This window comes from Periplaneta americana, chromosome 12 (genome assembly GCF_040183065.1).
Source record: "Periplaneta americana isolate PAMFEO1 chromosome 12, P.americana_PAMFEO1_priV1, whole genome shotgun sequence".
NCBI lineage: Eukaryota > Metazoa > Arthropoda > Insecta > Blattodea > Blattidae > Periplaneta > Periplaneta americana.
Genome location: NC_091128.1, coordinates 12222541 through 12248035, shown reverse-complemented (window position 1 = coordinate 12248035; position 25495 = coordinate 12222541). Strand labels below are relative to the sequence as shown.

General features: G+C 36.1%; 1 protein-coding gene across 2 annotated transcripts in view; it reads right to left on the bottom strand.

Moving 5' to 3' along the window:
• LOC138710177 (beta-1,4-glucuronyltransferase 1-like) overlaps positions 1–2600 on the bottom strand; it is a 159996-nt gene extending 157396 nt beyond the window's left edge. For both annotated transcript variants that reach the window (XR_011335144.1, XR_011335143.1), the window contains exon 1: positions 2448–2600. The gene's annotated coding sequence lies outside the window, so the exon portion shown is untranslated. The remainder of the gene's footprint in view (positions 1–2447) is intronic.
• Positions 2601–25495: the final 22895 nt, after the last annotated feature.

Sequence of the window (25495 nt, the reverse complement as noted above, 5' to 3'; positions counted from 1 at the left end):
TTGAAATGCTTTACCAAATTGAACGAACATTTGTTATTAAAAAGGGCAACCTTGGTGTTTTTTTCCAGGGTTTTCCCTCAACTCAATATGATCAAATTCTGGGTAACTTTCGGTGCTGGATCCCGGATTCATTTCACCGGCATTATCACCTTCATCTCATTCAAAATCTAAAATGTTTATAAAGCGTCGTAAAATAACCTACTAAAAAAATAGTGTCTCAGACATAGCCATATCTTTTGATATATATGTTAAAAAAACTGACAGAACAGAGAGTAACATATATTTAGTTTGGTGTAAAATTTCTTTCGAACAAAAATAAGTAACAAATAAAAAATAATGAAAGAGAATATAAATAATGATTTTGAATAGGCTTGAGAATCATGAATGTCTACGGAAATATTAATAGTTAATATGATTTGTACCGTGAATAAATTAAGGTGAACGGTGAAGTGTGTTCAGTAGGACTTTTTAAAAATATTATTGAGTTTGTTTCTATTGTCATGTATTATACTAGATGGCTTGTGTTTACAGTATGTCACTCATTTATGATTTTGATTAATCTTTATGATATTGAATCATGAATTCATAATTATGTAAATTTCCAACCCGGTATTTGCCTTCGTAAACGAGGGAAACCATGAAAAACCCCAGTCAGGTCACGAGGTTTGAACCAGGGAGGGACCTCCTAAATGCGAGTCTCAAAATTTCACTATTAAGCACAGCAAATGCGTTGTAAATATTTAAAATTTTTAAGCTGATCGAATTCGGTATAAGCGAGTAAGTATATCTCTTACTGTTATGTCACAGATATCACTCATTCACGGAACATTTAGACTTGCGCAGCAACATCAGAAAATGATATTTATTTTCACTTTCAGATAAGCAATCTGCAGAAGTAACGAAGCAAGGAAATAACGAACCAAGCACCACATTAAGGATTTCCTTAGCTTTAAAATAGTGAACTTTACATACAGCAAATAATATTGTAATAATTTAGATAAGATCAATAAAGTTTTAAGAACATGATGTTTGTCAGAGTTTGTTTCTTAAGCAGTATCAAAGTCATGGTAAAGCAAATGTGCCAATGGCACACATATTTAAGTCATTATTAACATAGCAATCAAATAGACTTTTAGACGACTTAAGGTTAAATTTGATAAGCTGGTGACTAATGAGAATAGATGTTGCGGCTGTAGGCAGGCAACAATTTGATCATCCGAAAAATTTTATAGAAAACATAAGAGAAACTTTTCCGAAAAATGCTACACACACAAATGCGAAAATACTATTAAAATTATAAGTTATTGGAAATTGTTACTTAATGCAACCCTCTAAGCCCAAAACCACCAGCATGCCACAAAAATAGGCATACACAACATACATTGCTTCTACTCAAAACGTGAGGCGTTATTACAAAATCAATTTCATTCTTGAGATTAGGATATAAACATAGCCTATATATTAATTTTTTGTAAGGTACACATTTCAGTGCCACGCAGTTTAATCAGATCAGACTCAACACTCGAAGATTTGAAGGTAATAATTGATATTAATATATTATATAACTTGATTTATATTTCTACTTTGAAAGGCGGGTTAATTACATTATTCTTATAATATAACCATTGTTTTAAGTTTTATTATGTTGTGAATATTTAGCTACATTTATAAGAAAAAATTGTATGTTTAATTATTTATTTATTATTATTTATTTACCACTTATTTACTTCTTTTAATCTGCAGTATGTACGGTAATTTACAATTTATTTATTTATTTACTTATTTATGTATTTATTTATTTATTTACCTATTTATTTATTTACCTATTTATTAATTAATTTATTTATTTACTTAGTCATTCACTTTTGTTTTATTTACTTATGTAATTCTTTTATGTATTTTATTTATTCATTCTTTCACTTGTTTATTTATTTATCCATTTTATTCATCTATTTATTTACTTTTTAATCTACTTATTTTCTAAATAATTTACTTATTTATATACTTATTCATTTATTTACATAATTATGCCTATTTATTTATTTACTTATTTATTTACTTACTTAGTCATTCACTTTTGATTTATTTACTTATTTAATTCTTTTATATATTTTATTTATTCATTCTTTCATTTGTTTATTTATTTATCTATCTATTTTATTCATATATTTATTTACTTTTTAACCTCTTCATTTTCTAAATAATTTATTTATTTATATACTTACTCATTTATTTACATAATTATGCCTATTCATTTACGTATTTTTTATTATTTAGTCATTTGTTTTTTAATTATTTACTTATTTATTTATTCATTTATTTATATTTATTTGTCAGTATGTATCTGCTACTCCTTAAGAAGAAAATTTCTTTGGTTTGTATGTTGACTTCAGACATCACCAACTAAAATTCTTATGAAATATTTCTCGAAACTTCCTTGTACTTACCCACTAATAAGACCACGTAATATTTCATTGCACTGGCCGAGGTTAGAGCTTGTTCAACGTGACCGCCGTCCTATGTAATACTTTCTATTCTTCCTTTTAACTGTCTATAAAGATGAGATTATGTCATAATCTATGAGTCCGGACGGAAAACCACTTCCTTGAAAACAAATGATTCCTGCAGGATTCCTGTATTTCTTATATTTCCACAGACATCCTCTAAATAGAAATTCTTTGCGTCAATGAGCCACACCTTGGAAGTTGCGGAAGTTCTCTGAAGAAGAATATTTTAAACCACATTGTTTTGCTTGCGTGTACAAGTTTGTAATATCCTGTTTGCAAGAATTGTGCTCTACAACATATCCCGGCATTACATCAATCCAGTGAACTGCTGCATCAACAACTTTTTGTAATACTGAAGTTCTAATGCTGTGGAGTAACGGTTAGCATGCCTGACCTTGAAACGAGCGGACCCAGGTTCAAAACTAGTTGGAACAAGTTATTTCGTCGAGTATTTTTCCGACATTTTCCCTTAAACAATTAAAGCAGAATTGCTGGGTAACTTTCGACGTTGCACCTCGGACTCATTTTGCCATCTTAATTACACTTCCCCTCTTTCATCATCATCATCTCGGTTTCACTTGCTCCGATATAGTCGGCTGTAGCCCACCACTGAACTTCGATCCTTTCGTATGTGGTCATTAGTTCTGATGGTAGTGCTATGTTCCGTGGGATCTCCTCTGGAGCTCATAGTGCTTGTGGACCATGGCGATGCACAAGGCGCGATGCCTGTGCGGAATCTGTTCAGATGCACACCATTCTATACAATGCGCCCACCCACGCAGCCCCTCCTCTCAACGGAGTCTAATATATAGGATAGTCCACACCTGTGGAGTAACGGTCAGCGCGTCTGGTCGCGAAACCTGGTGGCCCGGGTTCGAATCCCGGTCGGGGCAAGTTACCTGGTTGAGGTTCTTTCCGGGGTTTTCCCTCAACCCAATACGAGTAAATGCTGGGTAACTTTCGGTGCTGGACCCCGGACTCATTTCACCTGCATTATCACCTTCATTTCATTCAGACGCTAAATAACCTTAGATGTTGATATAGCGTCGTAAAATAACACAATAAAATAAAATAGATAGGATAGACGGGATTCCAATGGGAAACGTTATCTGAAGATGTACGAACGTATAATTGAAGGTTTTCTCGGGATCTTATTTAAACTTGTCTCCTAGCTCCAACATGATAGGACAGATTTTCATAGCAGGCAAAATACTGGACTTCATAATTTTCCCTAGGGGACCGATTCTGTGCGAGCATTCTGCAGACGTGCCTACTGCTGCGTTGTGAGATCCTGAGTGCGTCCAGCAGCAGTATCCCTCCAACTGTAAATCGTTTCCAGGAACACAATACTTCCAGAAGAGACTCGGATTAGGCTTTCCAACATGCACTTCGACCAGGGAAGGCCGTTTCTTGAAGCTTCAAGTCCTGCGAAACTAACATCTCAGTGCTATTGAGGCACGAAATCGCCTGATATAAGTCCACAATTCAGTGTCTAGTCTATATTCTGTTCAAGGTAACCGGACAGAAGTGAACGGGTGTGCAGAAGGTCCGGAAAGCGCTTTGCGAATTGTACCTCTGTGATGGTGTGGGGCCGCGTAACTCGTATTCATAGACAAACAGGTGCATTCAATAGATACTTGCTGATCATGTAGTCCCTTTTGCACCCTTCATGGACGAAAACTTTGCACTTATGCAAGACAATGCACGTTCCCATGCTGCTTATTGTGTGACGGACTACATCCAGGAGGTCAGAATTTCAATCTTTAAGTGGCCAGCAAAGAGTCCCCACATGAGCCTTATTAAACATGCGTGAGACATGCTTGTAGTACGTCATATCCGAATCCGAGTTTTCACCACCCCAACCGAGCTTCGTGAGTCACTACAGAAAGATTGGAAGGAAATAACACAGGAAGATATCTGGGCTTCGATCAGGAATACTCATAGCGGTAATGAAGGCAAGAGGTGGCAATGCGGGATATTAATTATAAAATTAGCAATTTTTAAGTTATGAATGTATTGTTTCAAATATGTGATTAACAAATCCTCTGTTTTCATTTATGCAAAAAACACGCCTATACAGTATATACATATATTTTAATTTTTAATAAGATTGTGGTAACATTAGATTTATATAAGCAATCTTAAAGATTGGAAATAATTTTAAAACGATAGTAGAAGCAAATTAAATTTCTCCACATTCATATGTGGTTTCTGCTAAAAAAAAAACGAAGGTGTCACCGTTTCTTTTTGGAGTACAGTCTATTAAAAATAAAAGTCGTATGTTATAAAAATTATATTTTAATAAAGATCACAGTCTAAGCAGTCTATTTGAAAACCGGGTTTCGAACGTAGCCAATGTCCTTCAAACGTATGAGGTAGGGAGTAGCAATGACGAGAAATTGAAATGGTGAATGATGAAGAGTATCGGGAACTGTTATGATGGGGTATACTCAATGTGGCAATGATCTAAGATTTAGTTTTAGATTTTGATCGGAACATAAATACACAAGACGAGACGACAGATGCTTTTTAGTAGGTTTTTTAGTATGTTATTTTACGACGCTTTATCAACATCTTCGGTTATTTAGCGTCTGAATGAGATGAAGGTGATAATGCCGGTGAAATGAACCCGGGGTCCAGCACCGAAAGTTACCCAGCATTTGCTCAAATTGCGTTGAGGGAAAACCCCGGAAAAACCTCAACCAGGTAACTTGTCCCGACCGGGAATGGAACCCGGGCCACCTGGTTTCGCGGCCAGACGCGCTGACCGTTACTCCACAGGTGTGGACGATACTTTCTATGGTGCACAATTTCCTTCAAGGTGATCTGCTATTATTTTCGGAAATGTCACTACTCATTAGTTAGACTACATCACATTCAGTTTAAAAGTGAATTATAGAGTGATTTGAAATATTAATAAAAATGAACATACACATTTATACGTTTCCTGGCTACGATGAAAGAGTTCCTTCCATAAGAAGATTTTTTTTTTGTACTCGCAACTGCCGAGGTTATATCAGCATCGCCAGTGTGCTAAATTTTGTCCTGCAGGAGTTCTTTACATGCCAGTAAATCTACTGACATGAGCCTGTCACATTTAAGCACACTTAAATGCCATCGACCTTAGCCGGGATCGAACCCGCAACCTCGAGCACAGAAGGCCAGCGCTATACCGACTGCTCTACACAGGCCGACTCCATAAAAAGAGAATTGCAAATACACACACACACACACACACACACCACCCATATGGCGGAAACATAGCAAAGGTTGGGATTGCGCATGCTGATGCGATAGCGGCCGAGGCGTGTGACGTCATCTTCACTGCAGACAGCGATCGCAGCTCATTGCGTTGAGTACATTTTCTTTAATATAGGCTACCTAACTAGAAATTAATTACAATACATAATGAGTTATTGTGCGGTGTACGGTTGCAGTACTCATTATAGAAAAACCAGACGCAGTAATATTAAATATTTTTCATTCCCGAAAGATAAACATCTTCGTGAAAAATGGGAGAATTGTTGCAAACGCCAAGACCCTCTACCAAAATCAGACGCTCCACATTTATTGAAATTACACAGGAATCACTTTCTAGATCAAGGTTTAAATTTGAACGGATTGAACATTTCATTAGAACCCATTCATGAACTTCACGTGCATCCTCGTCCTCTCATACAAAATTAATTTACAAATTAATTCCTTTACACTTAAGTGACCGTGGTACCCAAAGACAAAAAGCTAGTCTGGCAGCACAACTATTTCCGAACAGGGTAGCAAAGGCTTTGAAATGGTGTGGTGAAAACGAGCTGTTGAAATCAAATGAATGGAAAGAAACTTCAAAGGCAATACAATTAACTAATGATTGGTTTGATTTATTTAATACCGTTTCTAAATTCGGTATCCACCGTGGGCTGCATAGTTACGGAATAAACCTTCAAGATCATAATATTATACTCTCAGGAATGAATGACTTCATGACCACAGTTAAAGTAGGAGAAGCAAACAGGAAATTACCTTACCAGGAGGTAATGCCAATAAATAATAAATAAATCATTAAAAGCTGATAGTAATTGACCCAGTGCTATGCAATAAAGTGAACTATAGCTTCTAGTCGGAAATCACAGATTTTCTCTGCATTGAAACTGCAAAAAGCAGGGACGACAACTAGTGATTGATAAAAATTATGAATAATTACTTTAGAGGTTATGAGGTTATGAAATTAATATTATTGGCCTACTGTATTTACTGCAACCTTCATCTGATTGGCTTTAAATCCTGCTTCGTTCGTATCTGTCAGTTAACATAATATTCCCTCTTTCCCCAGACACGATTTCCTTGTCCAATAGCATCGGTGTCAGACACTGCTGTACCAGTAGAGGAAAGTGAGGCAAGTATTCATAGGGTGACCAGACGTCCTCTTTTGTCCGAACATGTCCTCCTTTTTAGGCCTTCGTCTGGGGTCCAGGGGAACTTTAAAAAAAATAATAAATGGCCTTCTTTTCATAACTTGTATGCTTGATGTTTTGAAATCCTCTGATTTGACGTCTTTTTCAAGTAATTTGCCCGTAGGCGTCAGCACATCGACAGAATATTCTCTTTGCCAACGATCATATCATAACTCTCTTTGTTAAATCTAAATAAATATATTCTGTCCTCATTAATAATTAATTATAGTTCCCTTGACTTTCATATGTACTCGTAGCTAACTGTAAAATCATTATTACTAAGTTTTATCATATTATTTTGTAACAAAAGAGATATTAACATACTTTTAAGTATGATATAAGCCTAAATCTGTACTGTAAATATTTTTTAACAAAATAGATATTGACGTACTAATTTAAAGTATAATATACGCCAAACTGTGAATGAGTATAGTACGTTCCAGAAATATGGTCGCATTTTCCAGTGAATAGAGTGCATTCATTATTGAATCATATTTTCGCACAGGTGGGTTACGTCGCTTCCCGATTTCCCCCAGCCGTTTCTGCTGACCCCTCTGTAAAGGCTAGTGGCAGGGCTGTCTTAGCTTTCTTCTGAAAATATTTGCTGTTAGCAATTTGACGTCTATGTAATATTTAAAAGTGTTTAAAACAATTTAAATGAAATGTCCTCCTTACATAAGTAACTTTCACGTGTTTTCCCCTCTTTCTACGATATAACCATTTGGACGGACAGTAAATAGCATGTCTGGGTAAATTTATCTGTGCGGATCGGACAGAAGTGAAGATTGAATATACAGCACCTAAGGTATTCTATTATAGAGTAGGTGCAGCATTACTTCAACAGGCGCAGGATTATGGCCCCACCATGTCGACTGATTTGAGTGCTTTGCATTATTTCTTTTAGGATTACTATAAAACAATTTTGTTTGCCAAATATGCTACAACAATAGAAGAATTAAAGAATTACATTTTAGAAACTCTACATTAAATTTCATAAAATATGATTAAAACGTTTTCGATAATATCCACAAAATAAGTGATGTCTGTATCGAAACGAACGTACATCATTTGCAACAATTTCTTTAAAATATCCAGAGTTTGATTATTTTTCAATTTAAATGCATTCTACATTCATTCATTCATTCATTCATTCATAGTGTTCTGCCCAAAGGCAAAGTCTTTCACTGCAAACCCAACATTCTCCCGTCTTCCCTATTTTCTGTCTTCTTCTTTGTCTCCTCATATGATCTTGTATCTTAATGTCGTCTTCCATCTGAAATATTCTTCTACCACGAACTCTCCCGTTCACTATTCCTTCCAGTGCATCTTCAGTAGCAGTGGCAGCTCATACTTATTTAATGCCCAGTGCCAAAATCAGTGGTAGATCCAGGATACCCTAAGGGGGAGGATAACTCTTTTTCCTACTATTTCCTCCCTGGATCCGCCTATGGTCTGAACCAAAGACAAGAAACAAGAAATAAGCAATAATAATAATAATAATAATAATAATAATAATAATAATAATAATAATAATAATTAGAGACGAGAATTCCATGCGAATGCATTTTTATAGGAACATATGACATCATTCAAACTTAGTACTTATTAGGGTGTATCGAAAAAAAAATTGTTTAATGAAAATGGCTAGTGCGGAAAAGTTACGACTTGTGGCAGAAAGAACGTAGAAAAAAAGAAAATGGTAATTCGACAATATCCTGTGTCTCCGCATCAGCTCTAAAGTTTTGCGAGCTTAATGCTTTATGTCTCTTTTCAGTTTTATTCTGTAGTGTAGCTCTTCGCTTATTTCTTTAATTTTACACTCAGACATAACCCAGGACTCACTACGAGGAGTTGGCTGCACTTCCAGCCCCATCCTTCCACCCACCCTTAGTAGTATACTCCGGTGTCAAATGTTAGTTTACGCTGCATAGTCAGACTTCGTTCCGAAGCATGATATTTCTTAGCTAAGCACACTGAAGTATATGAAGGATTCCTACAGCTCACATACAAGTGGAGAATCCTACAAGCAGTTGTAAGTCATCGAGATTGAACAACTGGCCCTGGTTTCTTCCTTTCAAGCTCTATCGGACAATGGCCAGAAGGCTTGAGAGATCCCCAGAAGATACTCCTGGTCAGTAGGCCTACTAAGATCGGAGATCTGTTCCTCGTTAATTTTGTTGATCCAGGGTTCTTCAATGACTTTGAAATTCGCCACTGATTTTGCCTCACAATGGAGTAACTCTGTCCAGAACGTGTGCCTGGACCTTTAGTGATACCAGCGAAATGTTTCATGAGATAGTGGAGTGGAAGCTCATTTCCATGGAGAAGACAAATTAATCGTTGGAGTGGTCTGCCGATTTCCTTTTCGATTTCCAATCTGGTCTCCATGTTCAGAGGAAGGGGAAGGGGAATATAGTTCTTCTAGTAAAGTTATAATTATGCTTCTCTTCTTTCTCTCGGCGATATAATCGGCTGTCCTTTTTCTCCTATGTTAGAGTCATTCCACGTCAAATCGCACAGCAATAAAACACGACCTTCTCGGAAATGGTCGAATTTTTTTCATGAATTCCAGACATCAAATAAGGAGACCCGTATTTTTTATTTTCACAATTATTAATTATTTGTGTAGTTATGAATATTTGAAGTTACGCAAATTATGCGCGCACTGTTACATAAACTTGCTTGGAACTCTGTGTCTACATATAATTGAGATTTGCGGTTTGGCGCATTTGAAAGACGAAATACAACACTTTTTATTACTTTAGGCCTATCACAAATAAATTTAAAATTTGGCCTATTTTTAATCGTTTCTTTTTTAAAGCAATATTACTATATTAAATAGCCAAGTTAAAAATCTGAAAAAAAAATATAGACTTGTTCGCTGATGTATTATCTGTAAACTACTGCATTTATAAATATGGGATCGGCACCCATACATTTGTAACAATTTATTTTCCGGAGGCATGCACGCGCTCGCGATGCCCAGCTAATGAACTGCTTGCAGCCATAGGCTAGAAGGCTGCTCGTGGAAATTCCCCGTTGCATCTGATGTCACCATACTAATCATCAAATGATTAATACCTTAAGGAACAGTAAATATCTTATCTAAAATTATTTTATTATTGTCAGATCAGCTAAGAGGGGAAGCACTTCACAGTGTTGTATGTTTATACTGTAATATAGCCAGAGTTTTTGTTGATAGCAAGGCTGGGTAAGGCAGTAAACTTTATGACAGTAAACAGATGGCAGGAGAGAAAAATAATCAGTTTGGGTTTGAATTTCGCGCAGTGACGTGACTTCTATACAACATGAGTGATGGTAAAGATCGCGTAATATATAACAAGTGTTTAAATCCATTTACCTTCCTAATCACGCTTTTAAAAAGAAAAGTACACTAAGACGCGTAAGTCGCGACTTATTGATAAAGCTCAATTTAAAGGAGTCTTTGAGTGTGCAAATATGTGATTTGTTCCGTAAAAATCAATCAATTTCCGCATAGGTCAGGTGAAATTATATGTGAGGCCGATAGTTCTTGCGATATTAATAAACATGAATCAAATGAAAGTGCAGACAGAGAAAGTGATTATCCCAGTACTTCTTCTAGCAGTTCTATGGCTACAGTGCTAGAAATCAGTAATATTGACGAATTAAACAAGAATTTGATGTCAATAGAATCCCCTATCAAGAAAAGAAAGATACAACAAAACGATACCCCCGTGAAAAGTTTCAAAAGTAAAAGACTCCCTAGCATGTTAAGTTTTTCATGTAGAAGATGCATCATCATCCATTCAAAAGTCAGCGATATTTTATTTTTGACGGAATGCAAAGAAAGGTACAACCTGAAAATTACATAGTTATTGCAGACTTTTCTGAAAATTATTCATTTGTAATACAATATTCAATACTAGGTGTGCATTGGAACATATGCCAAGCCACAATACAATACAATTATTATATTATAATTATTAATCTTATATCTGAACTGTGACCGAACACGAGCGCTGCTCATTCGGTCTCAAATTTTGTTAATACTACTGCATCTCCTTTTTTATATTGATTGTATTATTTTATTTCTATTTCTCTTGTTTGTACATATATTTTTTATTCTGTATATTTAAATAAATAAATAAATCCTTTCGTAGTATATTTCACAGGAGATACAGAAATTCGTTACAAAAGTAATGTCATCTCAGAAACCATGAAACATGACACCGATCCCTTTCACTTTTTTCAATCCGAAGCAATCAATTTCTTAAAGCAAGAATTCAACGATATGAAAAAAATCGTCTACTTTTCCAATGGATCAAGTTCACAATACAAAAAAAGAAAAGAAAGAATTTTTAAAATAATTGCTTACATGAAGACGATTATGGAATTAGTGCTGAATGACACTTCTTTGCAATGTCGCATGGTAAAGGTCCATGTGTTGGCATTGGAGATACTGTTAAAAGACTTGCCACGAGAGTTAGCCTATACAAGATCCTATAACAACACCAAAAAAAAAAAACTGTTTGATTAGTCACAAAAACCTTTCTAACGTGTCATTTATATTTTGTCCATTCAATATGCACAAAAACCACACTGAAAATTTGCAGGCCAGATACCATAATCTAAAACCAATAACTCGTACATTAAAATTATATTCTTTCATTCCGTTGTCAAAAACTGAAGATTTAGTAAAACAATTTTCTTTCAAGAAAGAAGGTAGGCGAATGAAAATTTAAAGTGTGAATGAAAAGAAACATTTGAAAAGCATAATGTACAATTATTTGAAGATATCATAATAAGTAAATTAGCAGTGTTTCCTCGAGTAACTTGATCCGTACTGGGTGTATTGTTGCAACGTTCAGTCAATTATCCAGCGCCGATAAACCTCTTAGCGCGCTTTAACGCTTCCCGTCCACTGCTGCTGCGCCGACCGCTGCACATTGTGTCGTAAGTAATTAAATTTCCATTAAACTATTGGAGATCCCATTCTGATTTTTTCTGGAATTATTAAGAATACTTCAGTGCACCTAGTAGGCATTTTTTAATATTTTAATAGGGCTATTTCCCATTGGTGTTTAAAAATTGAATTATAAAATAATATTTGAAATAATTATATTAAAATTAGTTAGTAAATATTTAATAAAAGATAGTACTTTAAGCTTTTAAATGCATTTTTCAAAAAAATTTAACATCAATATCGTTAGAAATATGACTCTTTAAATGTTGCATTGTGCGACATTTTTAACGAATTTGAACATGTAATAGGCCTATTTTAAAATCATGTGGACTTAGAAGAAAATAAAAATACACTTGTTGGTTTATGAGACCCATAGAGTTGGTAAAAAAAAATATAAACGCAATCAGAAATATGAAGGTTAAAATTTGTATAATTTTGTGCGATTTGACGTGGAATGACTCGTTTGTGCCTTGTCCTTTCGGCCAACAAAATATACCGCTCGAATGAACTTATTATTAGGGGTTTCTTCTTTCTGGATTTTATCTCCAATCTTCATTTCTCTCATGATCATCTATCATAAGACCCTTATTCCTGGTAGATATTATTCTCGCGTCTTGTAACAGCTATCTCAATTAGAGCCACATCTCTCCTCGAGACGCCTGTCCTGAAGGCTGCTGAAGATAATTTTGGTACAGACAAGTGAGCCTGAGCGGGAGAGGGCTTAGATTCGAAGTCAGAATCCGCACTGCTTCATTGCTGTTCCAAGTGGTGCGAAGGCGAAGACTCAGAGCTTGTAACTGATGTCTGTTATCTCTTCCTTGGAATCCAAGTCGCACTTCTTCAGATCGATGGCGAATGGGCCTCTTCGCTTTTCTCTCTTCATTCTTAAATAGTGTCTTGGTCGTCACAGTGTCGATATTATCAATATCCATATTTCGTTAATTCCTCTGGCCTATTAGAAAGGATAGTTCTATCGATGCAACTTTTCTACTTAACTCACATTCACAGAGGCTTTCCGGGTCCGGGCACTTACAAGTGCATATATCAAACAATTTTTAACCTTTATTAATAAAACCTGCTCATGCGCCCTTGAGATTGGCCTACTTCGTTAATGCGACTTCAGAATATTCTGATATTTACTATGGTACAATTTCATCTTTTCCACTACTCTACGTTTCCTGATGGAAGGAAGGCTTGCTGTTTTTCAAACCTCGATAAGTTTTTCGGTAGTAACATGAGCGATATCTTGTATTGAAAGGTGTTTTCCACCTAGTTCGTTTGTCTTTGCCTCTCTGATCCAAAGAAAATGTGTTATCACATCCTTATAGGTTGGAAGTTGAGACTCTCTTATCGGTCCTTATGTACCGAACAAAGGACTGTCAGCAGTACGGCGAGTACTGAATTATTTTTTCCATCATGACAACACGATGCATAAGAACTATTGCATGTACCACTAAACCACTGATATGATACACGATTTCACAGGAACAACAGCGTTACAAATCTGGCCAGCGTAGCTTACCAAATACGACTGCTGAGCAGATGCTACCCTGACTGCCAGCATCCCTCTCTTCTCTCACCCCACAGAAGATACTGGTGCCAGATACTTCTCTTCTTGTACTATCTTCGCTAACTTTTAAAAGATATGATTGATGGGGGGTAGCTGTATAGGTATGCAGACTGTCTTTATAATAATTTGTACAAGATGCGTTATAAATTCGAATCTTCAGTATGGATGCGGAGACACAAGATATTGATTCAATTTAATTTTCTTTCTCCTGCAGTCTTTCTACCACTAGTCGCAACTTTTCCGCACTAGCCACCTTCATTTTTCATTTTTTTTTTCGATACACCCTAGTACTTATCCATTTCATTACTTTCCGGTTCCAAATATGTGTACTTTTCCCGTGCATATTTGCATGTTTTCGACTTTTTAGGGATAAAACATGCATAATGCATATTTAGGTAATTTTTAGCTTAATAATGCACATAATATACTTTACATTCAGTTTAAATGCATGTTTTAATGGTTTTGTGTGGTCACCTCAATTTCTCCATTTTATGTCCCTTATTTTAGCTTCAGGAATCAGGATTGAAGAAGAAAAAGAAAAAAACTAAATAACAGAAAAATTAGATAAAATGTTAAGATTTTCACAATAAGGTGTTAGAGGACCTTTCCCTGGACGAAAGTCCACTTTTACAACATTTTACCGACGACCCTCTAAACACTGCGTGTCATAAATGAATTTATTACGTTGGATATTTTGAGAATAGTAAGTAGAGAGGAAATATAGAGGGTTCAAGGAAATTGCCGACAAATAATTTAGGTCACAAGCATCCTTATTCAGGGAGGTTGTAAATTCTCTTCCTTTTCTAGTACTAGTACTAATGCTGATTCTACTACTATTGTTACTACTTCTGTTGCTGCTACTACTATTACTACTACTACTACTACTACCACCAATGCTGATTCTACTACTATTGTTACTACTTCTGTTGCTGCTACTAATACTGATCCTTCTGCTATTACTAGGCTGCTGCTGTTGCTGCTACTACTACTACTACTACTACCACTACTACTACTACTACTACTACTGCTATTGTTACTACTTCTGTTGCTGCCACTACTACTGATTCTTCTGCTATTACTAGGCTGCTGCTGTTGCTGCTACTACTACTTCTACTACTAATGCTGATTCTACTACTATTGTTACTACTTCTGTTGCTGTTACTACTACTACTACTACTACCACCAATGCTGATTCTACTACTATTGTTACTACTTCTGTTGCTGCTACTACTACTGATCCTTCTGCTATTACTAGGCTGCTGCTGTTACTGCTACTACTACTACTATTACTACTACTACTACTAATGCTGATTCTACTACTATTGTTACTACTTCTGTTGCTGCTACTACTACTGATCCTTCTGCTATTACTAGACTGCTGCTGTTGCTGCTACTACTACTACTACTAATGCTGATTCTACTACTATTGTTACTATTTCTGTTGCTGCTACTACTACTGATTCTTCTGCTATTACTAGGCTACTGCTCTTTCTGCTGCTAATACTACTACTACTAATGCTGATTCTACTACTATTGTTACTACTTCTGTTGCTGGTACTACTACTGATCCTTCTGCTATTACTAGACTGCTGCTGTTGCTGCTACTACTACTACTACTAATGCTGATTCTACTATTATTGTTACTACTTCTGTTGCTGCTACTACTACTGATCCTTCTATTACTAGGCTGCTGCTGTTGCTGCTACTACTACTTCTACTACTAATGCTGATTCTGCTATTGTTATTAATTCTGTTGCTGCTACTACTACTGATCCTTCTGCTATTACTAGGCTGCTGCTGTTGCTACTACTACTACTAATGCTGATTCTACTACTATTGTTACTGCTTCTGTTGCTGCTACTACTACTGATCCTTCTGCTAGTACTAGGTTGCTGCTGTTGCTGCTGCTGCTACTACTACTACTACTACTACTACTACTAATGCTGATTCTACTACTATTTTTACTACTTCTGTTGCTGCTACTACTACTGATCCTTCTGCTATTACTGGGTTGCTGCTGTTGTTGCTGCTACTACTACTACTACTACTACTAATGCTGATTCTACTACTATTTTTACTACTTCTGTTGCTGCTACTACTACTGATCCTTCTGAAAAACCTTTTAATTCACGAAGAAAACTGACAAAGAATTAATACGATCCTTGTAATTTTGCAAAACGTTTTTTGTGCTCGGTTGGGTGTTATTGTGATATTTAGGCATACATGAAGGCAAATAAACGGTCATTTCATATAGTGCAATTTAGTTCCAGTAGCAAATGCATTAATATATCATCTTTATGCTAACAACGCGATATCATCAACAAATCTTATCTATTTCTTGAGAAAGATATTTGCGGTAGCTTCCTATTGCTTTCCGCACACCACTCTCTCCTTCGCATCTTTTAAGACTGCGGACATAACATGAATAAAATTATTGTACGTTTTATTTCCTACGTCAGAAACTTCCTCATCTGAAAGTGTTATATTAGCACTACTGTACAATGAAGAGGCATTCCATCCCAGAGATGTAAAATAAAATGATGACACACTTCTCGTAACTTTATTAGTTGCAAATAGAAACTTCACCACACCTAGAAATACCTATGTCAAGAGAAATCCTGACGGATGCCATTTGGATGTGTGCGTAGTTATTATAAACGTCATTATGGCCTGTGTCGTCACATACAAATTTCTCCACATTAAACATAATCGTTAAAGCTGCTTTGCTCTACCTTACAAGAAAATGAAGCAGACAGTATTTCTCCTCGCTTTATAGCCTACGACAGCGAAAACTGAACAATTACCCAGCATTTAGTACCTTTTAAGCTGACTAATTATTGCATTAGCTACTTCAAACTTAAGGTACGTGTTTTATATAGAAATGAGATCTATCTTTTCTTCCGAAATATAGGTCACAGTCATTTATTTTTATTTACTCATTATAGGAATGTATAGAAAGAAGTATTAAAGTACTGAAAATTATAACCTATCGGTGCATTAATTTACATAGATCGTACCAAGGAAATGGATTTGGCACAATGTTTGTTTGACATATGAAAACGTTTCCTAAAATATAGGACGTTGAAAAGTAAACAAAATGGCGATTTACATGAAATCATTCAGTAAGAAATTAATGCATTACCTCGATTTTTCGTTACTTAAATTTTACATGTAACACAAATAAGTAATAAATTTAACATTCATATCTACATTTTATTGTATACCTCGTTTTTACCGTGACAACACTTTTTAGTTCTTTTTAGCATTCTGATTATTGTATTATTTGTCTTCATTATATGAAGAATTTTAGATAATAGTAGCTGACGCGCCCTTTTTAAACCCCACTAACCAACTTGAAATTATATGTAAGTTACACAATGCAGAACTGCACGCATTGTATTCTTCACCTGACATAATTAGGAACATTAAATCCAGACGTTTGAGATGGGTAGGGCATGTAGCACTATGGGCGAATCCAGAAATGCTTATAAAGTGTTAGTTGGGAGGCCGGAGGGAAAAAGACCTTTGGGGAGACTGAGACGTAGATGGGAGGATAATATTAAAATGGATTTGAGGGAGGTGGGATATGATGGTAAGGGTTATCATAATAGGCTCCAGTGACAATTCATTGTTGAGTTATAATTATTACTGTAAATGAGCGTGTTGTTGACATTTCATTACCGGTACATGCCCCTTTTTCCAAACTTTAGAATGAGATATTAAAATCAATCAATCTTAGCTTTTTATAAACATCCATTTAAAACAAAAGCACCACCATCTTGGCCCTCTTTAAATTTTGGTACATCATTCTTTCCTTTGAAGGTTTAACCCTGTCATCACCAGCATGGCTAAGTAGTTTCAATAATACTGAAAAATTCTACAATGTGTTTCATGGCAAGAACACGATTAAAAAGTTCATAATTAATAATATTATATAGTATATTATATATATCATATATTATAAAAAGAACCAAAGAATATGTGGCAATGTTTGTACATAACCTTCCACGTGAAATTTTATTGTTGATTGTACAATCAAAACTAGGTTCTTTATACGACTCTAGTATGTGACACAAGACTGGAAACTAGCAGACGAAAACAGACGGCAGACACTGAGAGCAGACGAATTGTTAAGAAATACAGAAAAATAATGCAGTGACAAGTGTAAGTACAGCTTTTATATGCACGGAAAAACACTTTCAACGTACTTATTTTATTCCATGATACTTATACAATTGGTTTATACCCCTTGTAATGTATTTATTTGAGGCGATTAAGTTTATAATGTACGGCACGCTGATCAACTTGAAAATAAAGGACCAATCAGCATGGACACTTCGCGCGTCATCAGCCCACTAGCTATTTGTTTGGCTAATGAAAAACGAGATAACCTGTTTCGTGCATAGAAGCCTTGTTGACGTAGGGTATGCTAAAAGGCAAAATTATTTTGTAACTTACAATCAAATATCTGACTATAATAATACCGGACAGCTAGCAATTCTGCGTGCGAACGGCGCAGGTGCTGCTACCTAGGCGGCAGGGTGTGCTGAAACCAGCAAGCTGTAATCTACTACAATGGAGATTGTTGCTGGGCTAGTAAATATTTTATTAATTAGTGCTGTGTTGAAATGTCAGGGAGTATAACTGCTACAATTACAGCTTTACAAACTGCTTCAAATCATACTCTTGATTTCCGAGGGATCATAAAACGTGACTCAATAAAATTCTTTAGTATGCCTTCGTCTCTGTGTTGATAGAAATGGACGTAACCTCTTAGGTACCACATACGCGAGGGGGATGGAAATAAAAATTACCTTTCTTATTTAGGCCTAATAAATGAATAGAAGGTAAAATGTATTGGAAATGTTAAGGTTTTATCAAATTAAGTTTTATTGTTGTCCACATGCCTTTACTAATTATCACAAGCAACAAATTACTACCAATTTTATCTTTGCAACCGTCAGCAATGGGTATACGAAGCGTTATTATAAATTCATTCTTAATGTCAGAATTAATTTTGTCTCACTTAAGCAAAGAAAAGTGAACATATTGAATAAGCAGTCGCGGACAGCCGATGAGGAGTGGTCCTCCAGCCTGGGGGTTGGGCGAAGGGCTAACAACCCATCACCGTAAAAACAGCTTGTTACGAAACCTCAGAATAAGATGGGCGAATCCAGAAAAGCATATAGAGTGTTAGTTGGGAGGCTGGAGGGAAAAACACCTTTGAGGAGGCCGAGACGTAGATGGAAAGATAATATTAAAATGGATTTGAGGGAGGTGGGATATGATGGTAGAGACTGGATTAATTTTGCTCAGGATAGGGAGCAATGGCGGGCTTATGTGAGGGCGGCAATGAACCTCCGGGTTCCTTAAAAGCCATAAGTAAGTAAGTAAAGCAAAGAAAAATATGTAACTTACCGGTAAGAATCAATTACGGAAAATAATACGAAGTATCCAATATTTCTCACAATATGCAGCTAATAATGACACATTAGATACTATTCAACATTTCTTAAATGTCTCGTATTATCATCCCACGTTGTAAAGAATAGTCCGATTCCCATGTTAATATTTGTTTTTTTGGTCCTAATGCCACACTTCACCACTACAGTAGATGTCACTTCCGCGACATTTCGCACTCACGTCAAAGCTGCTAGTATACAGCAGTTCGGTATTATTATGGTATTTATTACAATGTAGACAGGGTTTTCAACTCTCACAATGCCTTACCCGCCAGACTGATCTTACAAACCCGCTAGATATCCGCCAGATTTAGAAAATTACATCATGTTATGTACACAACTCTTTTTACGATAATAAATAATAGTAGAATCTAAATATTCATGTAGGCCTACTGTAATATCGTTTGACTCGCACACTGTATCCTAGTTAAATGATCTATATTCTGAATACTACCGTGTTCAGCAATATACAACTGAATGAGGTCTTTCTAACCGTAAATCTCACAAGTTTCTACCTGTAGCCTACATATATTATGTAATTAGTAATGCTAAGGATTCAGTGTTAACGATCAGTGAGTATATTTCTATTGTAAACAAAGTGAAGACGAGTACAATAACACTCGGCGCAATGGATAGCTGGAGAATGTGGTCTCACAAGGTCACATGCTTTTACCTCTCCGTGTGGTTGACCCGAGTGGGGAGAGAACAGGCTATCGCTTGTTTACAGTTACTGCGCTGTCTGTACATGAATACGTATATCTATGTTCCTAGACACAGTTGACTTGTTTGCAATGTTTTGATGAGTGAAATTCGATCTCTACCAATTACAGAGATAGAGTTCTATCAAAAGATTCACAGTCCTAGATAATTATTCAAGTCCTTAATAATAGCAGTTCTTTAGATATGATCCCTCCAAAGTGTCTTTTTGAGTATTTGCATCCATTAACAGATTTCGCACCAATCCTTGTTCCCTGGATACCCATAGCAGCCTATTTTATTCGACACAAAAGATAACTGTCAGGTGCTTTGAATGATTTCTTAGTGCCATCCTTGGCTAGGCTCGATAATAAAGGCTGAAATTTCTTTAAAAAAATTTCGGAATATAAAGTGAATTATCACAAAATAAATAATCAGGTTAAGGGAAACCCCCTTTTGTTAAAATTACTGAATTTTCGGGATTGGCCAAATATTAACATAAAATTACACGATTTGAAACTGATAGCCTTCAAGAATATTGAGTAAGAAATATCAATAACATTAATAATGATTATATAAGAAACAATATCTATGAAAATACTAACGGAATAAATAGGTACAACTTATTTTAGTAATAAATCAATTAAATTTAAAGTTTGTGGGTAACAAAAAGGCTAACTGATATTAAGCTGAACTGTGCTGAATTTTGTAGATTAACTCGTCATTTAAGTTAATGTTGCATCTGTATAGTTGAGAGTGGAAAGTAAAATCCTCTACAGAGAGAATATATTATTCAGTCTGGAGAAATATTTTTAATATTGCGTTCGAATTTCTACGACAGGGACGGGAAACAACCATTCCCAAAGAGCTTAGCTTCTCCCGCTACAATAAATGTTACTGTTGTACGTAGATACTCATGCTGACTGCTCTGTTTACATTACGAGTTTCCCACCCCTGTTCTGCGAACCATGTAAGTCAACTCTGCAAAGCAACGATTCTGGGAACAGACGCGTGATTGAAACTTACGGATGAGTTCAGGTGTGGGGAGTCTAATCTAGACCGTTTGGCTTCGTTGTCCTCTCGCCTTATCTACTCATATAACTTACACAAAGAGAAACTTGGATCACGTATGATAAAATGGATATTGACAGCTTAATTTTTAAGTTCAAACCGATAAATTTTGATTTTCTCTTAAAATAGTTTGAAATATCTAGTTTGCATCATCTACAATCTCAAGGGCAGCAAATTGTTACTTTCTTTTCAGATTGAGCTCCAATGTTCGGAATAGTCCTCACTACGTTTACAATCAGATCTCATCTTAACTGGGGGAGGTGTGACTACATAAATTCTTGTAACAAGGACAGCAGAGCAGGTTTAGCGTGGCTAAGACTGGGGGCATGGAAGGGTAATAAAATCGTCGACGAAGAAGGAGAGCGCCTTTGCCCACTGTGCGGGGAAAAGGAATCCTATAGACATATTTTATTGCAGTGTGTCGAATTGGAACATATCCGGAGAAAATATCTACCACCCTCGATGCTAAGTCAGAATAGGAGTTCGCTTGCATGTCTTGACCTCATGGGGAATAGAGAATACGAACAAAAGACTGGATTGTTCCTCTTGAAGGCGAGACAGATCAGAACTTCAGCTGTTGAAGTTTGTGACACAAACTGACGAAGGGATAATGATATCTACTCAGTTATACACTTTTATGTCTGTTTTAGGTTAGGATATATTATATGTGTTTTGTTTATGCCATTTTTATTTTAATCTATGTGTTCTTTCAGAGAGTGGTTGGATATAATCATAGGTGAGAGGGATGAAACCTACAAAGTAGGACTTGTTTTAGGTACAAAGCACGTACGTTCAGAAAATCCGTGCATTGGATTTCAGTTAATTAGTACTTTCTCTTCATATTTCTTGCAATGCCTACTTTGTATATTTAATAGATTCTGCAGAAATAAACTATGATTTTCTCTTCTTATCCTTCGAATATATCGTTTGCATCTTTGACAGAACTACAGCAGTAAACAGAGAGTTTATTTGTGAAGGTGATAATGCCAGCTAAATGAGTCCAGGTTCCAGCACCGAAATTACTCAGCATTTGAACTTAGTGGGCAAAGGGGAAACCTCGGAAAAACTTCAATCAGGTAACTTGTCTCAACCAGGATTTGAACCCGGCCCGCTTTTTTCACGATTAGGCGTGTTAATCGTTACTGCACAATATGTATTACTATTAGAGCTATTATTATTATTTTTGTCGTTATTGTTATCCTTATTAGTGATCATGATTTTGTTTAAGATTAGTTCTTAAATAAAATACCACAGTTTCTGCATTGTCATATTTCCAACCCTTCTAGCTACAAATGTTATAATAATCAAGGAAAACAATAAGCATTTTAGAAAAATACTTCCTCTGATGTGACATGAAAATGTAACAATTACTGGATTAGTTATTAGGTTACAACTTACACTCAATTCGTGTCTCTCTATCGTTAAAAAATCCATTTCATTGCCTGCGAAGCATATCTCAATTAAAGCGTACGTTCTAACAAATGGTTCACGTGGTGTTGCCGATATATAATAACCGAATATGAGGTGGTCGACCTATTGGAATAGGCCGAAAATTAGATTATATAATTAACGTCACAAACGAATACAAAATTGAAGGAACAGATTCAGCTCTGATGCACGCATGTCGCGTTGACGGTTGGGTGGCTTTGTACAAAGATATCCTCTCACAATATTTCGGGACACAGATGTGACCTGTTATTGCATTAAGAGCCTCGTGATCCAGATTAATTCCGCCATTTTGGACATCTCCCTTCTCCCCTCCTCCCCCGCAATTGCATAACTCCCGCAATGTGAATGACCTAATACATTGTTATGCAACTGCCATACAGATGTTGTCCAGGATTTACGAACTCTGTTGTGTATCAATGAATTCAATATTCTACGCAATATCAAAAAATCAACAATGAATGAAATTAATCAATTTATCCTGAAGATGATTTGTGCGTTCTACATCAGTGACCACAAAATGTGGTTTCTCGGATATCAATGATCAACTCAAGAGGGCGGACCCCAGAGATTTCATACTTCTTTATTAACAATATACGATAACTTACACAAAATTGTCCACACCTGTGAAGTAACGATCAGCGCGTCTGGCCGCGAAACCAGGTGGCCCGGGTTCGAATCCCGGTCGGGGCAAGTTACCTGGTTGAGGTTTTTTCCGGGGTTTTCTCTCAACAAAACACCAGCAAATGCTGGGTAACTTTCGGTGCTGGACCCCGGACTCATTACATCGGCATTATCACCTTCATATCAATCAGACGCTAAATAACGTAGATGTTGATACAGCGTCGTAAAATAACCCTATAAAATAAATAAATACACAAAATTATATTTCAATATCATATGACTTTTCAGTAACTGAAATCAATTCTGTTATGTAGATTTTCACGTAGTTTTTCCCTTATAGGTTAGTGGTCTGCCGACCGATCTTGATTGGTTGCAATTTAAACAGTCGGAATTTTCAGTCTTCATTGTTACAGTTGAAGAAGTGTGTTCAGTGCCGCCATGTTTAGCGATAAGTCGCTAAATCTTGGGAATTTTAAATCGGCCTCGGCGAATAATTTTGTAAAATAGGCCTACTATTAGCGACTTCTCTGCTGATTTTGATATTCTTCCACCTCTTTCTTTCTTTTAAGTTAAAACATTCAACTGAAGTCATGCACTTCTCAGTTTTAGAAGAGGCAAGGGCGCATGACTGAGTAGTCTAATGATTCGTACGTGGAAGCCCTGATCTCATACATTTGTGATCAGTGATCAGGGGTGAAAGATGCTGATTCAATGATTCTCACGGTTAGGTCTCTCTCAATGCTACTGCTCCAACACCCATAAACAATGGCAACTTTGTTGGCACGTGACGAGTCTCGAGCTCCAGCTAATTCTTGGTTCTTGCCCTCAACGTGGAGATTTTCCACTGCGAACCGATCCGAGGCAATTGAGTTTTACAATTTTGTGCCGACAGTTCGTGTGAAGCAAATGAGACTGTAGTTTTAGCTCGTTTTAATATATTTTAACATATAAGATTTAAAAAGTGTTAGATTTCACAAAAAAAATTATGGTCAAAGGTTTGGGCGAAAATTTCCACACTTACAATTTGCCAGAAAGTGTAGTGTCAATGATTGGATCAAGTGCAGTGTATTCACAATCAGCTGTTCCCACAGCTTCCACCTCAAGGTCACAGCCGTCAACAATACAACCAGACTCCGCAGAAGAGGTGACGACGAGGAAATTTTATTTTTCTCCGCATATGTATGTTTTTCTTATTTTTATTTAGTGATATTTATTATTACCTTTCTGGGGATTTTTTAACAAACTTTGGAGAAATTTAGCTACATTTTGTTGAAATATTAGCGAGATTGTAGGGCGATATGTTGGCAACAGTGAGTGTGTTGCGCTGTATTTTTATTTGCAGTTGGTTCGATTAATTAAAATGTCTTTTAAACGTACAGAAGAGTCCGTATAGGTCATTTTCTGTCAGATGCCTTTCCAATTCACTGCGGGCTAAAGCAAGGAGATGCACTATTACCTTTACTTTTTAACTTCGTTCTGTAATATGCTACTAGAATAGTCCAGGAAAATAGAGAGGGTTTAGAATTGAACGGGTTATATCAGGTGCTTGTTTATGCGGATGACGTGAATATGTTAGGAGAAAATCCACAAACTATTAGGGAAAACACGGGAATTTCACTTGAAGCAAGTAAAGAGATAGGTTTGGAAGTAAACCCCCAAAAAACAAAGTATATGAGTATGTCTCGTGACCAGAACATTGTACGAAATGGAAATATGAAATCTGGAAATTTGTGCCTTGAAAAAAAGGTGGAAAAATTCAAATATCTTGGTGCAACAGTAACAAACATAAATAACACTCTAGAGAAAATTAAACACAGAATAAATATGGGAAATGCCTGTTATTATTCGGTTGAGAAGCTTTCGTAGGTCCGAAAGTACGTCCATTCATCCATCCATCCATCCATCCATCCATCCATCCATCCAGTCATTGATACTACCAACCAACCATCAATCCATCTATCCATCCATTCATTAATTTAAAATGCATAGGAAAATCCTCTTCCTTTCCTTTCAGTAACAATAACTGAGACCACCTCTGTGTTGTAGGGGTCAGCATGCTGGTCTCTTAAGCAGAGGGCCCGGGTTCGAATCTCGGGTTGAATTTCCTGGTTGAGGTTGTTCAGAATTTTCCATCAACCATAAAGCAAATGCTAGGAAATTCGGGCCACAACATCTCTGGATATCACCGGCTTCATTCATCAAATTCATATCAAATTAGTAATTGCCTACATCTTCAGACGCCATCTAGTTCACAACAATAAAACCAGTCTCAACAATACTATACAGGCCTTCGGATATCATCCAATAGTTTAACTTGCGATATGACCAGGGATGTTACAGCAAGCATACGAGCAAAAAATCCACTATGTTAGCTTTTGTATGAGATCAACACTATATATAAATATAATTAATTTAAGCAGACTATTACACTTTTACTAACTATGTCACACTACCTTTGACCACTAGAAAGGTACGTAACGACGTGTTTCAACCAATCGAGTATTGTACTTCTTTCAATCTTTATATATATTCTTATAATCGTGTAATAGTCAATTAAATCCGACTGGAGTTTGATTTTCTCTAGATAAATCAAAACCTCTAGTGAGATTACTGTTGATAATAGTTCTTGTTATGCTCTTAATTTGGATTTCATAGTTCAATAATATAAATCTTACTTGATGGAAATAAACATGATGCAAGACATAAGACAATATAAAATATGCAAA